This window comes from Aythya ferina (genome assembly GCF_964211825.1).
Source record: "Aythya ferina genome assembly, chromosome: 4".
Taxonomy (NCBI): domain Eukaryota; kingdom Metazoa; phylum Chordata; class Aves; order Anseriformes; family Anatidae; genus Aythya; species Aythya ferina.
The window spans coordinates 1,466,928-1,484,728 of record NC_140300.1 but is presented as its reverse complement, the minus strand read 5'-3'; the positions used below and the strand labels follow the sequence as shown (position 1 = coordinate 1,484,728).

The window sequence follows — 17,801 nt, the reverse complement described above, 5'->3', positions numbered from 1 at the left end:
AATTAGCTTCTGTTTCACTCCTCTTCTTCCCATAAAAATCCCTCAGATAGGGCTTTGGCAGAAAACAGGATGCTGCTGCTCTGTGGGCTCTTGCTATGACCACGCTGAAAGGCAAGTGGAAGCTGGAGGAATTAACAGAGTCCTTTGCAGTTGGCTGGAAAATATGACTGCGTGACTCCAGCCTGTGTCCCTTGGTGCAGCTGGAGGCTCCCTCTCCTCCCTTTGGAGCTTTGTGGCTGCTTTCTTTCCCTGCTTCTGGATGTGTCCTGCCAGCAGCGGCCTTGCTGTGTCCGTCCCGGTTGTTGCCAAAAATGACTGTGGTTGTGCTCGGCCGTGGTCCTGTCCTGCTCCTGGCTGCTCCTGGAGCTGAGGGGGCTGATGTGTCACCTCTGTTCCCTTCCAGCCCATGATGCATTTATAACACTTGTCTGTCACCTATTTAATAGCAGGGAAGGTCATTTCCTTCCAGCCTTTTCTCTTTGGGAAGTTTTCCTCAAATTCCCATTGCTTTTATTTATTCTTTCATGTTCTGAACTGCATGGCCTGAGTGAGGAGCTGCACCCTGAAAGGGGGCTTGCTGGGCTCCAGGCAGAGCAAGGAGTGTGCCCTGTGCTCCGTCCCTGCTCCCACTTCTTTCCATTCTGCTCCAGGACCCGGGCTCATGTTTCTTGTTGTGTTTTAACTTCAGCTGAACTCTTGAAAAATTTCCTTTTAAAGGTGGTGTGTTGTGAGAGTGTAGAAAAGGTATGCGGGTATGCATACATAGTGTTTTTTTTCCTCCTTTTTTTTCTTCTTTTCCACCACTTCTCAACACAGCCCCCAGAGAAACACCCCTTGCAAAATGCAGTGTGGCTTCGGTGCATGAGCCAAGGACGGACTGGGTGCTGAGGTCCTCACGAGGGGGTGGCGAGGCAGTGCCAAATTAAAGGGGGCATTATAAAACATTGAACTGTAACTAGAATAATATTTACAGGAATTATTTAAAAAAAGGAGAGGTGGGAGAAAGTGATGGGTGTCCAGGTGGCGTGGATGGCTTCTTGGCATTGCTTTTTCTCAGATAATTTTAAGAGTCCTCATCTCCAGTCTCTGCTGGAGTAGAAACCTGGGTGGCTTGGGGTTGCTTATGGCTTTTTCTCTCCACGTACCTCTTGCTCTGGAGGCTTCAGACACTACTTTTAGGGCCTTTTGGTGAAATGGGTTAGTATGCTGTGTGCATCCAGTCCCCTGCCAGCCTCTGAAGAGAAACAGGCTGAGAACCCTGAATATAAATTATACGACCTCTTCCCAAATGTTGCAATATTAAATTATAGCGCTTGGATAGCCTTGCTATCTTATAAATGTCCAACCTGTACATTTAAAAATGATTGACTATGACAGCAAAAAGGATGTAAAGTGGTGGAACAGCAAATGGCTTGCTGGCAAATATTTCTCTTTGAAGGTCTCCCTTCTCACTTGCATGGGAGAAATTTCCAATTTATCCCAGCTGGAAATGAAAACTTTCCTCTAGCACAGGTGATTATGCTCAAATTCTGATTTATGGCATCTTCCTGATTGTTGATTAAACTGCTGATGTGCAATTTTGATATGATAAAATACAAATGATAAAGGTCTGTGTGTGTGGGGGGGGAAAAAGTGAGAAAGAGAAGGGCAGGGAAGCCTTGAAGCTGTCTCAAGTCTCAGTGTCCACGAGTGCATTTTCTGGTAAATGGCCTGCAGGTCAGAGGTGCAAAGCTGTGGGCTGAACAGTGGCTTTGGTTAACACATCCCTCTGCTTGCTGCTGCTGGGTGGCTTCAAGAGAGGGTTGCTGAGTTCACTGAAGTCAAGTGATGGTCCTTCCACTGTGACTTGACCTTCCCAGGAATGTGGAAGATCAAAAAAGATGAGTGGCAGCACACTTAGGAAAGTGTTTTATCCACTTCAGCCTCATTTTCCCTGGTGGAAATTAGCCCAGATTGCACAGTTCTGTCTCAGCAGCACAACTTTCAGTGCTTCCTTTATTAACCAGTTTCTCACTTAAATTATTAGAGGAATACTTTTGCATTTCAAGCTAGATGGGCCTAAAGAAGGGGAAAAAGGGGGGATTTGAGGCATTGCTCCAGACCTGCTGAAGGTGTTGTCTCTCCATCTACCCTAGCAGGTGGAACTTTACTCAAATAACTTTCCAAATTCACCATTGGGTGATATGAAATTAATTTAAAGTGTACCTGAATGTCTTACTAATGCTAGGGAGTATGGGCTGCAAAACCAAATGTTTCCTTAATGTTTCAGGCAGCAGCTTGAACAGTGAATTTGCTCACCCTAAGAACATTTCTTTTTAATGGCCTAAGACCAGTATCCAAATGACCTTACCTGCATCCTCCAGGTCATGTTACCATTTCAAGTCCTCCTCCAACACTCAGTAAAGTCAATGGTTGTCTTTCTCGTGCCTGTGTTGGAAGCTAGATGAGGCTTTTACAGGCTTTTTTCAATATTATAAATATAGATGGAGTGTATATATGTATATTTGTTCTGAAGTATCATGTTTAACCATTTGTTATGGCATGAACAGTTTCTCTTTCAGTGTAAAGAACACAGTTTTATCTGGCATAAGAGCAATGTTTAGTCTACACTCACGTATAGTTTTTCCTTTAACAATATTTGTCTAATTATGGCCGCACAGATTCATTTTTCTCGGTAGGGAAAGGTTGTTTTTTGGATGTGCTTGTGTGTAATGGTGGTGGATTGCAACAAGCAAACCCAAACAGCCACAGATGTGCTCCTTGGGTGCTCATGAAATGTAAGAGCAGCCATTACTCTCCACCTTACCATATACCTGTCTCTGTGCATGGCCAGTAACATATTTCAAGAGAGAGGCTGAAATAAACAGGACTGAACATTTTTTTTTCTGGCTAACCCTGAGATTTAGGGCTATGGACTGGTCAGGAAGGTCCTGGCCTGTTGGAGCACCAGGGTCATTTTGTAGTCACTACTGAAGATGCTCTCCGTCAGCTGTTTTTGTCCTCTTTTAGAGCCTTTTCAAAGTAGATTTCTCTCTTGGTGTTGTAGTCTGTAAAGCATTTTAGGGAAGGATGGATATGGGAGAGGAAGGGGGGGGAGCGATGATGCCCAAGGTAATGACCAGTGCTGCTGGTGGAGCTTGGCTGACTCCAAGGACTGGGCTGCAGACCACCAAAATGCTGAGCCTCGTACCAAGCCCAGAGGTGGGTGTCGTGGTGTCCTGGGCTCCCATCACATTATGGGGCTACGCTGGAGGCGTGCGAAACCAGGAAAGGTCAATTGCAGGATGTGGTTTTCAAAAACACAAGTGGAAATACAGAGTAGCGGAGTCTGGCACATCTCTTGCAGATTGTATACATCAGCTTCCCCTGAAATTAAACCAAAATAGTGGAAAAATGGGATGCTATGGCAGCATTAACACAGCAGAAGCAACTGGCCTGAAGCCCTGTCTCTAGCTGGACTGAGGCTGCCAGCTTCTTCTACAGAAGCTTATTTAAAAGCAGAAGCATTTGAGTACTAGAATTGCTTTTGCAGGAGCCTCGTTAAGACAGATGTTATTGCATCTATTAATAAAGCACAACATTTCCTTTCCTGAATATTAATCACTGGGTGGATACACTCGATGGGGCAGTGGAAGGGCCTCGTGAGCAAATCTGGACCAAGTAAATTAGCATCAGCTTACTCAGAAAATAAACCAGTGTTTGTTCACAGAAAGGTAGAGAAACTGGAGCCAGAAGGACCAGAGGGCCACCCTCCTGTTAAAAATGGTCTCCTGGCTAAGGTTAATTTATAGGAAGTGCCCTTGAGATCAGTTCCTTGAGGTTTACAGGATTCGAAGTGTTGGACATGTCTGAATCACCCAGCAGAGTTTCAGCAAGTGTGCCACTGTCTGCCAGTGCTGATATGCCAGCCAAGAGACCCCAGGGAGTAATTCATCAGGGAATCCTACCAGGATTTTTCCTCCCAAATTCATCATCACTGCAAACATGCACATGCTTTTTCCCTGCACGCAGAGCATGCATGGGACTCATGTCCTACCTGCCAGGATTTGGAGCTGCTTAATGCCCCAGTTTCCTTCTCTATCTTGTTCCCTGCTGTTATAAATGCTCATCTGCAGAGCATGGAGCAGGTCTTGGAAGAAGCAAAGTTGCTGTAATCAGTGACTACATGGCAGCAGTTTGGGATCAAACCCTGTCTTACTGTGTATTAAGTGCCTTAACATCCCTCTCTGGTAACACCTGACTCTCCAAGTCCATGGAGTGAAATTCAGATGTTGTGACCCTGAACCCACAAATGAACTCAAGATCCATGAGGCTTACTAGGGCCTGTTTCTTCTTTTAAGCTTAAAAAAAAAAAAAAAAAAAAAAAAGGAGGCGATATTAACCTATTGACAATTTGCATCTTAGCTTCTATCACGTTTTCCACTAAAAGTATGCAAAATGTACTTTATTTATGGGGTGCCATGATGTCACCTTCCAGACATGTTCATTTGGTGTCATTTCTTGGGGGGAGTCATCCCTATGCTACAGGCAAGCAAGAGGCCCTGCATTGTTAAGACCTAACATAACGATTTCTAAGAATTTTATACAGAGCATAAGTTTGGGATTTTCACCCTAAGTGAGTGAAGTCCCTAAAAACTTTTATATTGTGTAATGTGTAGGCAAGAGAAAATAATCTGGTGGTCTGACGGGTGGGGAAGATAGGGAGCTGTGCTGAAGTGAGTTCCTGCATCTGGCAGAGATGATGCATTGGATTTGGTTTATAGACAGCACAGCTCCATGGTGGTATGGTGCTCACTTAAATCTCAGTCATCATCAGTAGATCTGACATGTTCTTGCCCAGTTTTGGTCTGAAGGTTACAAGTGACCACCAACTTTGGCTTTGTATCCCTCCTTCAGCCTTAAATTGCTCCCACAACATGCAAATCCGCTGATGGTCATGATGCCAAAGCAGACAGAGACAATAACAAAATTAATTTATTATAATATATATACATATTTAAAATCTGTTTTGGGGAAATTCTCTCTCTGTGTGAAGGGAAGTGGCTGTTCCCTCCTGGTCAGTTCCATGGGAGTGAGAAACTCATCTTCAATGTTGCTAGCTTCTGAAGCACCTGCTGTTTTACCTCGTGTAGAAGAAATCTGTGTTTTAGCTAAACTATCTGGTATGGTACTTTGCAAACACCCAGCAGTGAGATTTCTCCCTTTTTATTTTGTTTTGCCAAGTTTTCTGTTAAGTTTTCCATAGCAGAAAAAGAAATGATTTTGAATCTCATGTGGGTTTCCTGGGCCAGTCTCACCTCAGATATCTCACTGTATTCAGGGGATGATTGGGATGCAACGAAGGGTTTTGTTACCACTTGTGCAATATCTGCTCTTGAAAGAAATGCTGTCACAGAAAATTAGTGAGATGGTTTAATGCAAGGTTTTATTAAATCAAGCATATGCAGGACCAGACTGGGAAAACGTGTCTCTGCCAACTTTCACAGATTTCTAGATTCATCAAATTTATGACCGAGAAGGGACATTAAATCATCCCGTCTCATCTCCTCAGTACAGCCCTTCATTTTCATCCTTTTACCTGTGTGCTGCATCCTGCCATGTGAATTCGGTGGGAGCACGTCTTCCAGGAAAGCATCCCATCTTGAAGAAATCAGGCGGCGGAGAATCCACTGCTTCCCTCAGCAGTTCGTCCGGGTAATCGCCCTCACTGTTTATTTCCACTTGTAATTTGTCTGACTCTCAGCTATTAATTCTTGTTCTGCCTTTCACCACCAGGTTAAAGAGCCCTTCAGGACCCAGATTTTCCTCCTTGTGAAGAGGCTTAGGCAATGTAATCAGAACGGCTTGCGGTCTTCTTTTTTTGATAAGCTAAGCGAAAATTAGTGAGCTGATGAAGCCTCTTGCTGCAAGGTATTTGGCTTCAGCCTCTGAATCACTTCTCTGTGTGCTTTCCTCACAATCTTTTATTTATGCATCCTCCTCTTAGAAAGATGGGACACAAAAACTGCCCAGATTTCCCTTATCTGCCCCATCCCTGCAGACCTCACCACAGAGAACTCATTTCCTTTAGAAATGTCTGCATGCACGAGTCACTCTGGGTTTCCTTTTTTGCCCACATTTCCCTCACAATTTCATGGTCGGACTCACCATTGGGTAACTCTGCCCCTTTGTCCTCAGATCCCTGCTGGATCACCCGTTTTGGGGACAAAAAAATGGATTTTTTTGGTGCTGCAGAGCTTCCCCACTGGCTGGTGTAAACCATCTCAGCTGCTGGGAGCTGCCTGGAGGCGAGGTGAGTGCTGATGCCCCAGCTGCTCTTTGCTGGCCTGATGGTTGGGCTGTCTGCCCCTGCACCAAACAGTTCAGTTCCCAAACTTGCACAAGCCCAAATGACTTTCCAGCAGGCTGTGAATTCCTGTGTTTACCCTTAGGAAGGCTCTGCAGACTTCTCCATGCTGAGATCTTGCTCCTGTGCTTGCAAGGGCTTACGATAGCATAGATGAAACATGCTTGGACCAAACAATGGGGTAATGGTTAAATCTTTATCTCATCCTTGCATCTGAGGGTGACTTGGCTGGCTCCTCACATCTGACTCAGAGATGGGGAAAGGAGCAGGCAGCTGGAGACAGCGGTGGCCCGACAGAGGAGCTCTGCGGTGGGTCTGGTGGCCCTGGCAGGTTCACGGGGCCAGGTGCTTGCTCTATTAAAAGAGAGTGGAAACTGGACATCAGACGTGGCCAACCCTGTGGTGCAGACACCCAAACAAAGCAAACCTGCAGCGGTGTTTCCATGACCCCAAAATACCAGCTGAGCTCTCCAGGCTGCCCAGGACCCTGCAGCGTGACTGCGAGGCATGCTCTCCCTCTGCAGTTTGTGGTTTATTTACTCTCTGGGTGCTACCGGTGAGCTGTGAAAATATCCCAGGGCAGGCTGAGCAGTGTAGCTGGAAAGAGAAGGATGTGCCAGCTCTGTCTGTATTTTTGTGCATCACCAGATATGGGAAAGGCTCAGGAGTTGCTGTGAGTGGTGAAGCCAAATGTCTGTGTTTATGTAGGGCACCTGTGCATCAGCAGTGCCTATCGGGACACTGAAAATGGAAGGGGAGAACCTGAATCTGGCCTCTTTATATGACAGAGGGGTGATGATGCACTGGGGACATGTCCTGTGCCTCTGCATGGACATGCAGAGGGTCTCCTTTGGCTGCTTTGATGGAACAGAGCACGTTATGCCTCTGTAAGTAAAACTGCAACCCAGCTAATCAGCCTGTTCCTAAGCTTAAGTGCTGAATTAAATGTTCTTCTTAGGAGCTTGGCTCTAGATTGAAATATCACAGGCTAATTGCAAGTATGAAGATGCAAGAACAGTATGTGCAGATGCAACTTCTGGAACAGAAGTGCATAAATCTCTGATTTCCTGGGTTGTGCTATTTCCAGCGAGGTTTTCCCTGGGTCAGCTCCGCTGCTATTATCTTTGCCCAAATGCCTTTGGTTTCTCTTGGCATTGCCCGAGGAGATTGCAGGCAGCCCTTCACCCCTGAAGCCCTCTGCTTTGTCTGCCCTCGTAGCTGCCAGAGCATCGCTGACCACGACCCCATCTGGCAACGTGTCCTGGTCCCCTCTAGTGTGTGTCACACAACTGTCCCCTGCTGCTCAGTGCAAGTCTGTGAGCCAAGCAACAGCTCCTGAGTCCTGCCCGTGAATCTGGAGGACATTATGGTGCCCCAATATTCTCATGGTCATTTGACTGATTTTTTGGGGGAAAAAAAAAAAAAGAAACTCTCAAAGGCATGTGAAAATGAAGTATTAGTGTGGCTGCAAAAGCTGGGAAACCCCAAGCTAAACTGTGGTCGTGTGGCTTTCATTTTGCTCCTTTTGGTGAATAAATGATGCTCCTGTGTTAAATGACACAGTCACAGTGGCATTGCTACACGCTGTGGATCAAAGGGAAGGTGTTTGCTTAATGAACAGCTCCTTAATAACTGTTTTTCTCCTTGTTGACCACGAGCAGCTCTGGATTGCTGGGTTTTAGGCCACTGCTTGGTCCCAGCTTTGTCTGGGGCTGCCCAAGTGACCCTGTCCCATAGCGGCTGCCCAAATGTGCACACACATCCCCTCAGCACAGTGTTGGGAGCTGACAGCACTTTGCAGAGGGGAAATTGAGGCATGGTTGGCACATTGACACTTCCCTGAAGTGGGTGGTCATGGGCTGAGCCTAAGCACAGGGTGTTTCAGGACCTGCTCAGGCTCTTTCCTCCTCACCTGCTCCCCTACCCAGGGCTGTATTCAGGCTGTGCTTACCCAAGCAGATGCCCAGTACAGCTCTCAGCTCCTGCCTGGGATCTTCCTTCTCAAACTCTTGCTCTGCATGTTGTTGCTTCAGATGCAGATGCTGGTGATTCCTGGTTAATCCCACAAATGGATTGAAGGGAGACAATGCAGGCAGCAGGCTGCCATCCCTGGGGACACCCCTGCACCTCCTGAGGACCAGGGATGCTTTGCCTTCAATTCTTTTGCCCAGCTCATGCCCTTCTCTCTCTCCTCAGTCCCCAGGGAGAAGGGATGTGGCTGTCTGCAGCCTCTCCACCTGCTTTGCCTTGCACAGACACCCCACTCCAAAACCTTTTTGCAGTGAGGATTGCCTGAGGTTTACAACCAGCTGACCTCTGCACAGGAAGGGCTGAGGATGGCAGGGTGTGAGGTTCTCCCTGTACATCTCTGAACTTTCTCTGCCAGAGTTGAAGTTCTTTTTTTTTTTTTCCCCACTTTTTATTTTATTTTCTTAATTTTCTGCTGCATTCAGTAGCAGACAGCATGTGCTGGTATGCACTAAGGTAGAGAATAAAACAGAATTTCAAGAATAAAACAGAATTTCATCCTGTTTAATGCCTGCTTTAGGTACTGATGCCAGTGTACTGGTGTGCTGTGGTGGCTGGTGCTTGGGGGTGATGGGGCAGGTGGGGGTCTACAGCAAAGGGGGACTGATCCTGGCTCATGATGGAGCCCTAGGAAGCACTCTGTCCCCTTTCTGTACTCCATGAATGGGGGAGATCAGACTGTAGTGCTCCTGCTGAGACCTGTGAGCTCATTACACATCTGCAAATTTGTTCTGTGCTTCACCAGTGCAGCCTGTGGCTGTACAGGCTCTCCTTCGCTGTTGGTTGTGCGTTTGCACCCACTCAGCAGCTTGGTGTGGGCTGTCCTGGGGGCTGCGTGGGGCAGCCTGGGTTTGCTGGGACATACGGGCACGCTGATCCCAGCCGTGCTCAGAGTTTTGGGGTGAGGCTGTACCCAGGCACCCACCCGCTGGGGGGTGTTTGTGCCAAGCTTCTCTTGGTGCTGGTGCAAACCTGAGTGCAGCGACCGTGGGCTGCATGGCACATGTGTGGGGTTGTGTGTGCAACTGAGGGTGCTGCTGAGAACTTGTGTGTGTCAGGGAGCACACCCAGCATGTGCACGCATTTGGTGAGTGTGTGTGGCCTTTCGGGGGGCTGCTGGGTGAGATAGGGTGCCCTAATTTTGCTTGCATCCCTCCAAGAACCTTCGGAGGCAGGGTCCAGTGCTGGACACTGGACACCAGCGCAGCGCTTGGCCGTGCTCCCTTGCTGCCCTCTGCAGGCAACCACCCCTTGTCCGCAGCATCGCCGAGGAAATGCAGCCACGGAGAAACACCCTCGGCCTCCTCGCCACCTTTTTCACCCCAAAGTACCCCTAAAATAACCGTTTTCCATTGCAAACGCTGCCAGACACCGGTGGAGGATTCGCCGCCAGCTGTGCCAAAGGGCAGCTGTACTCCTGGCCTGGGCTGGTGGCCGAGCTGGGCAGCTCGGTGATGGCTTTGGCTGGTGGAGGAGAGCGTAGGACGTGGTGATGTGAGTCACTGCCGAGCCTCACAGGCAAGCAGCCGTGCAGAGCTGCTTGGCAGCTGCTCCTGCAGGAGCCTACGTGCAGAGGCAATGCGGAGGGCTGATTTGGGAAGCTTTTTTTTACGTGGTGCACAGGCTGCACTATGGCCAGTGCCGAGGTTTTCTCTTTCCTCTCCTCTGCTCCTTTCTCTGTTGGGTAAGTCAAGGTTGCAGCCTGCTTGGAGGTGTTCTTCTGCTCCGTACCACGGCCCCACACAGGTCACTCACTCTCCTCATGTGATCTCTTCTAGCCCTGGAGGCAGTGCTGGAAGTTGGGCCAACCTGAAATAGCTGGCCCTCAATTGTATTCCGACCCAGGCTGGGATGAGGATGTCCATAAGTCTGTCCCTGACCTGAAGCAACAGCTTGTTGGGACCCTGGACTTGGATATTTATTAGCACTGGCTCCAGAAGCTGTGATCTGATGGGATCCAGAGGAGCCCCAGACAAGACTCCTCTGGCAGATTGGGTTCTGCATGCACTGAGGAAATCAAAACAAAAAAATAAAAAAGAAAAAAAAAAAGAAAAGAAGGAAGAACTTGAAACCACCCCAGTTCTGCAACACTTCATTTTTCAGTTTCTGGGCAGGATTTAAATTTGGCATCTAATTTATCTCAAAACACACAAAAATCATGTAGTTTGGTAATTCCACAGTGCCTTTTACCTGGGAATTTTGAAGCACCTTGTTAGGAAAGCGGGGCTTTGTAATTGTCCCAAGTGCCCAGATGGAAAAATGAAGGTAGGATGCATGATTTTGCCAGGGCTACCCAGGCAGTCGGTGGCAGAGGTGAGAATGAGGTGGTAAAGGCACTTTGCTGTTCACAGAGTGTATGAGTTCAAGGGGAGAGAAGATGGGATCACTGCTGAGCTTTCCAGGAGCAAGCCCTGTTTGCTGGAGCCCGTACTCGGCCTGACACTCCATAACTGTTGCAAAACAGCAGCTGAGTAACATTATAGCAGGTTAATTTGTGGTTGCACATGGAGCTCAGGAGCCCTGATTGATGGTACCGTGCTCGGACTGCCAGGCTCCACAGCCCTACATAACGAGAACATAATCTTGCGCAGCACCTGGATGCCGAGCACAGTTTTGGTCTCCAGCAAGATGAGGAGGATTTTGCATCCTGCTGTGTAGGTTTAGGAGCTCCACCCTCCAGGATCTGGAGTTCAGCGTTTGTTACAGGGGTTGTATGCACTAGATTTTTATAAGTGTGTTGTTTTTTTGTGTGTCTGAGCACTGAAACTCTGCTCAGCAGGACGTGGACCTTGCTCTGTAGTAGTTTGTGCTGCCAACATGAGAGGTGGCAGGACCAGAGCCTGCCTCAAGTTCATGATGGAGCAGCTGGGCCAGAAGGAGGAGGACAGGGATAACGAAGTGGCTTGTCAGTCATTCACTGGCTGGGAACAGTAGGGAACAGCTGGGTTTTAGACCACAGCTTAAAAAGCTGAATTAACGGGATGAGGGGAACAGCTGGACTCTTGCATATTTGGACAAGGCAACAAGCAGGGGAAGGACAGTCTGATGGTTAGGGAGAGGAGAGATGTGTTTTGATTCCTTGCCTTTCCTTTCTGTGTGCGTTCCCCTTGTTTTGATGCAAGGGGTAAACTGCACACTTGGGCATGAATGGTTGTGCTTGTGCTTTGAGCACTAAGCTGCTTGAGAAGACCTGCTCCTCCACGCTGCTCAGGTCTGCAAGTGCCAACATTCAGCTGACAGCTACATTTTGGGTCACCCATTCCCCAAATCAGCTTGTGGTTACATCTGAGGCTTTGCAGTGTTCAGGCTGATGCCCAAGGCTGGCGCTGTGAATGTCAGCCTCTGTGTGAGGGGCATTAGAGCTCTGCTTTCATTCATAAAGATCCGGTGAAGCTGAGCACCTCGTGAGATGCCAAAGATGGGAAGCAGATAAGAACCCTCAAAATTTAAAAACCTCCATATGTAAAAGAGGATGAAGGCTGCAGAAAGAAGAGCCAAGACAAGGAGGATCTCACGGTGGCTGAGATGCTGGATCTGAGGTGGTGGATCCGAGATGGAGTAAAGGCTTGGCATGAGAGGGAGAGGAGGGAGCAGACATGAGAACCCTGTGCAATGCCTGCCCTGTGGCTCACTGGTACCTTAGCACAGGTAAGAGGTCATTTGAGCTCTGGCAGCAGCTATAAGGGAGCGCCAATTGGAACCAGATGTCAGGAAGTGCGAGGCACCACAAACGTGTGGAAGGGCCTCCCAGCCATGGCGGCGGAGCCCCTAACACTGGGGTCATTCACGAAGCAATTAGTTGGCATCCTGCGGTTTTGGCCTGTTAAAAACGGGAATCAACCTTCAGGAGCTAAGTGGGCCTGCGAGGAGCTTTCCCAGAGCGATGGGAAGTGCTGGCACGGAGAATTAGAGAGAGCTCTGGGCGGTAGGTGACGGGAGGTGGGATGAATGGGCCCACCGTTGACTGTGGAAAGGCTCCTGTTGAGTTCAGAGGACTTTGCCTCAGGCTGAGCGCCATGGCTTTGAAAACAAAAAATGGAAAAAAAAAAAAAAAAAAAAAAAAAAAGAGGCCAGGACTTCTACTTCTCATTCAGCTTTCCTGCCTGTACATCCATTAGGGCTTTTGTAAGTCACGTCTTCTGTGCTTTCTCTTGGGGAGCTGTTGTCTGTTGAATTGTTGAAGTGGTTATTCTAAGGTCGTGCTGGGTCTGTAGCTGCTTCAGGTCTTTAAAGCCATTTCTGAAACTTTGTTAGAGTTATATCATAAATCACCTGAAAGTTATGGCCAAAGCAGGAATTTCTGGGTGAGATTCTCTTGCCTGGCTTCTGTAGGAGGTCAAGCTGCTTGAATATATGCAGTTCTTTGTGATCCTATGATCATGGTACTCAACCCAATGTTTTCCCCTTTGCTGGCTCATGTTCCTCCAATTTACATTAGCTTCTTTGCATGGCACAGAGCCTGCGAGGATGTATTGCCTAAAGGCTTTCCAATTTACATTCATGCATAAACCTTACAGAAAATTGGGGGTGTGGAATACTTCTCAGTCTGGAAATGTTGGCTTGTGCTTTTTTTTTTTTTTTTTTTTTTTTTTCTCCTCATTATTTCTTATCTTCTCCATTATTTCTGCTCTATAGAAAGCCCCCAGAAAACTCATCAGGCATCTTACACTAGTTCAGTTTTACAAGCTCAGAAGGGTCAAACGGCCACCTGTTTTTCTGTCTGCATACTGTTCCTCCTGACATAACCTGAGTTTTTCATACCTTGATTTACTGCTGGAGGTGAAAGGCTGGGGTACAAAGTCATTCCTTGATGGTCATGGAGAAGCATTTATGCAGGTGAATATTTGGAGAACCACCAGCTCCAGTGGCTGCGTGCTCACCATTAACATGAAGCAGTTGCTGTTGTGGATGAGGAGAAAGTTGTCCTGGATCCTGCTTTGCTGAGAGATGCTGCATTAAGTCTCCAGGAGGCTGTTTCACGGTCTGCAGGTCAATGGATGCTGCCCCAGTGAGCTCAGTAAGCTACAGGAGACACCTGGGGGTTGGGAGGTGGGGGGACAGTCTTCAATTAAGTTGTGATTTATTAGTGCTGGTATGGAAGCCTATTTTCTCAGGAACCATAATGCTGAGTAATATTGCTTGAAGAGACGTTGGTATGTGTATGTGATGGAGCAGCCAGAACCTGGATCCAAATGTATCCCTGCAGGAGGAGGCTCTTTCTCAGGGTGGCAGATCTCCCCAAGGCTTGATACAAGGATGGTGTGTAAGATCTGACAACGTGGCTGGTGTCTGCAAGGTGAGTGGTTAAAGCTCTCAGCCCTGCTCCCCCCCTTTTGCACACCTCTGGAGCATGTCACACCTCAGGGGGTGTCGCTCCCCCTCGTGGGTCGGGCTAACACCTCACTCCCCGATTTCTGGAGGGAGGTGAGAGGATCCCTAGCTGCAGGACACGTTATGCTTGCTTACTGCTTTTGCCCTCCTGGGAGGCAGAGCTTTGATTGCTCATTCAGGCAAAAAATAAAAACAATTAAAAAATAAAAAGTGGATCCACTCAGATTTTACAAAACGTTGTAGGCTGCATGAGGGTACATGGGCAGTAGTAGGAGAGGTTGGCTTGAGGGGATATCTGGAGTGGGGGGGATCCTTGGCTGCCCTCTGCTTCTTCCAGGCTTCACCAACAGAAAGAGTCCAAGGGGCTATGGCTGTATAATCGCTCACTTAACAGGATCGGAATGACTTACTAACTGTTCCTATCTGAACAAAAATAACACCAAAACATTCTCATTTCTTCCCCCCCCACCCCACCCCCTTCCAGGCCTCATGACTTTAAAAGGATTTGTGACAAGCCATGAGCCTTGAGAAAATAAAGCATGATGAATTCCCATCCATACAGACAGTTCTGAAGGTATGTGTCCCCTCCTCCCTGCTCCCTGGAAAACCACAGTCTTGGCCAGAACTGGAAGAGGAGCCATTCATTCAAGCCCGGTTTCCCAAATCGTATTGCAGAACATGGACTCAATCACTCTTAAATGAGCTCCGTGGGGATTTTGTGTCCCCTCGTGTGCCAGGTTAGCTCTGCAGAGCGTGCGGGACACACGTGATGGAGGGACAGCATAGCGGGGCTAGCACGTAGCTGGGGAGTGGCTGGGAAGAGGGTGGCCTAATCCATGGGCTAATCTCCCTCTGGAAATACCCAACTCCTCCTTGCCCTATTCCTCTGCGATTAGCTTGGAAGAGGGATGTTAAAGCAGAAGATATTGCCTTACCTTTTGCTAAAGGGTTTTGAGTACCAGGCAGATTTGAGTTCTCAGAGAGCAAAACTGACACTCATTCATGGCCCTAAATCAGTCTTGACCCTGATCTAGGTCCAGGAGAGAAGTCATCACTGCTTGATGAGTGGGGACACTTAGAGGTACTGCTTTTCTGTCTGCCACTCCCCTGCAGGACATGATTTTGCTCCTCTGAAGGCACACATGAGAAGATTTACACCAGAATATGCTGCTGAGAGGGATGAGGTTAGCACAGGGCAGTCTATACGCTACATAAAGCTCTGTGGGATGCCTGCAGAATGCTCTGCTTTGAGCTGGTGAGAAGGAGGACAGGGTTTTGCACACAGAAGTTAGAAAGATTGTTTTCTTCCTGTGCACCAGAAGCTATCTGTTTGGTTTTCTTGAAAACTTTGGTAGAGATGAGCAAAAATTTGTTGCTGACAGCACGGTGCTTAGTATTTTTCTCACATTGGTTTGTAATTGATAAAATAATGCTGAATTCCTTTTGTTCCCCTTTGCTCTTAGGAGTTTTGTTCAGACATTGGCGAAAACCTGAAAACAGAAATGAATTTCTAGAAGCAGTCACGTTCTTGGGGAAAGGTGAAAGGAAAAGTTTTTTTCACCTCCTTCCTCAGACCAGTTACAAACTGCCCTTAATTCCAAGTTACACTAATAAAAGTCTGGTGCTGCCTCTTCCAGCTGAGCAAAATGATTACTGGTTCCCAACCTGTTTGTTTTTTATGAGAGGGACGAGACACAGGCCTTTTCCTGCAGTTTTGTGTGTGCACATCACAAACTTTGCCCTGGAAGGTCCCGTGCCCCTCTTGCAGGGCGGGTGGGGAGGCAGAAGACCTCGCAGGCATGAAACACATTGGAAAATTCTCTTGTGATGGGTGGGGAGCGATGGCACATCACAAGAGATGGGGAAAAGTGAACCCCGTGATATCAAACACATGGCAAGATGAACCACCTACTGTTTAATGAGAGAATTAGGACACATGAATGCTTTTTCTCAGGCTACTTCAATCTGTTTCTAATCCTGGCCTAGGGAAGAGTGGATGAGAAGCAGGAGGCCAATATATATATATATTTTAATGTTTCTCATCTTTAGTAAGTGTGTGTGTGTATTTATATTTACCGTAATTGCTCACAAAGACATGTTTGACACTGTTATTTCTGGTGTTCCTTGGCAGCAAGAGGCTTTTTACCACCAACCTATTGATACCACATGGTGGATGAGAGCACCTCCTACTCTCCCTCCCCTCTTTGCTCCAGACCGAAAAGCACTGGGTTGTCTCAACTTGGCAGAAGAAGAAATACAAAAAAGGGGAAGCCAAGTTATCAGTTCGGCTCCAGAGCCCTCCCTGCTCCTTCTGAAGTGTGGGTCCCTTGTTCCAACAAGGGCATGTGTGCATACGTGTTTCCTACGAAGCGTTCCCATGGCAGAGCTCTCAGCACTCTATTTATTTTGCTGGGTTCTTGCTCAGGTCAACCATGATGCTCTGAAGCATGGTGGTTTGGACTTGGAGATGGCTCATGTGGTCTCCATTACTGGAGATCACCACTTAAAAGCCAGCCTTGCCAAGACAGACCAGAGTCTCTCATTATCTGACAGCTTTGCCCAAATTTGGGTGAACTTGTAGCTTTCTGGGAGAAGGGTCTTCCTGGTCAGCATAGATAATGTGGAAGTACCTGTAGGATAGAGGATGGAAAAGGAGAGAGTTCCTTATTCCTCCTGTTGTGAAAAAGGTCTATATTTTTCTGGAGAGTTTTGCTTATGTAGATTATCCACCCACAAATCCTTGTTATGCTTGGGAAGTCACCATAAATAAAGGGAATTTGTGTTTGTGGTGGCTGGTGGTGTCTCAGAGGGGCTTATGGGGGAGAGACCGCTTCATGATGTATTAAGTAGATTTACAAAATCTGTTTTTCTTCACTAAGGACTCTGTTGTGAGAAGCACTGATGATCCAGAGCTCTGCTTTTGGGAGAAGTCTTGTCTGTGATATACAGATGAGAGCTCTGCTGGAAGACAGTTGCAGAGAACTTTCTGGGATAAATGTGTTGAATTTGCCAATGAAACCCAAATGCTGAGCTGGTTTGATCTGAACTCCTTTCAGATAAAATCTGGTAGCCTTCTATCTGGGGACTGGAAACCAGCTGGCAAAGTGGCACTCAGGCTACCGAAGTCTGATGACCTTATTTTAAGTCAGGCTAGGGTTGAATTGTATATATGTGACAGTAGTCCTTTTCTCTAAGCAGACACATCCTTTTATATAATACGTATGGCAAAGTGCTGGTGACTGAGCCTTTTAGGGGCACTCTTGGGATGCCTGGCACTGCCTTGGCTGGAGAAGGAAGGCAGGGTAGGACTGGGGTAATTGTTCATTGCAAGACATACAGATACGCTAAGGCAGCCCTAAAGCTGCTGGGTTTTGTCATGGTTTGTTAAAAGTTAAAGTCAGAAATGGTTTGTAGATCCCTTCAGAAAATGGCTCTTCCACAAAGCAGTCTGTCTCATCCTATGATGAGTTAAATTTTGGAAATGGTGTCTGCTTTTCATGGATTCTTAAGGAAGTCTGCATCCAGTGTCTGGGCTGCCTCATGGCTTTTAGACTCCTAAATGTTGGTGAGATGAATCCCACTCTTAACACCTTACTACTTTTAAAGTAAATTGAGCATTCAAGGTCTTCCATCATAGCACTTTCTCTTTGTGGCTTTTTCCTTTTCAACATCTTTTCTACAATGTGAAATACTGTGTTCAGTTTGCAATACATGTCTGTGGTTTCTACAGACTTCAAAAGTCTTCCTTGTTCCTATTCACCACCACCTTTTGGGCAACTAAAGTCAACTTTCTTGCTCGGCCTGGCATGCCAATCCTTCTTAAAAAAAAAAAAAAGAAAATCAACAGCAACACTGTTCTTCAGGTCCCATCTCTCTGCTCCATGGGTATGGTGACTGCACCTTGTCCTGTGCATGTAACATTGCATTTTGCTTCCTAAAATATGTATTTGAGCTAAAGCATGTGATCAGACAGTCTTGATGGACCTGAGTGCCCTGCCCTCCTCATTACTTACTGCTGTGACAGCTTCTCTGACCTAAACAGCTTACATCAGCTGCAAGTAATATATTTACTTTCAGAAAGCTGATGACACTGTTG

General features: G+C 47.2%; 1 long non-coding RNA gene across 2 annotated transcripts; it reads left to right on the top strand.

The window, feature by feature from the left end:
* Positions 1 to 33: 33 nt before the first annotated feature.
* Positions 34 to 16,492, top strand: LOC311436031. Of its 2 annotated transcripts, XR_014692561.1 has the most exons (8): positions 34 to 111; positions 5,776 to 5,910; positions 6,178 to 6,296; positions 13,154 to 13,210; positions 13,335 to 13,391; positions 13,581 to 13,670; positions 14,190 to 14,279; positions 15,837 to 16,492. It is a non-coding gene; the product is annotated as an uncharacterized lncRNA (long non-coding RNA). The 2 variants fall into 2 exon arrangements; XR_014692562.1 differs by lacking the exon at positions 15,837 to 16,492 and having other exon boundaries at positions 14,190 to 15,355.
* Positions 16,493 to 17,801: the final 1,309 nt, after the last annotated feature.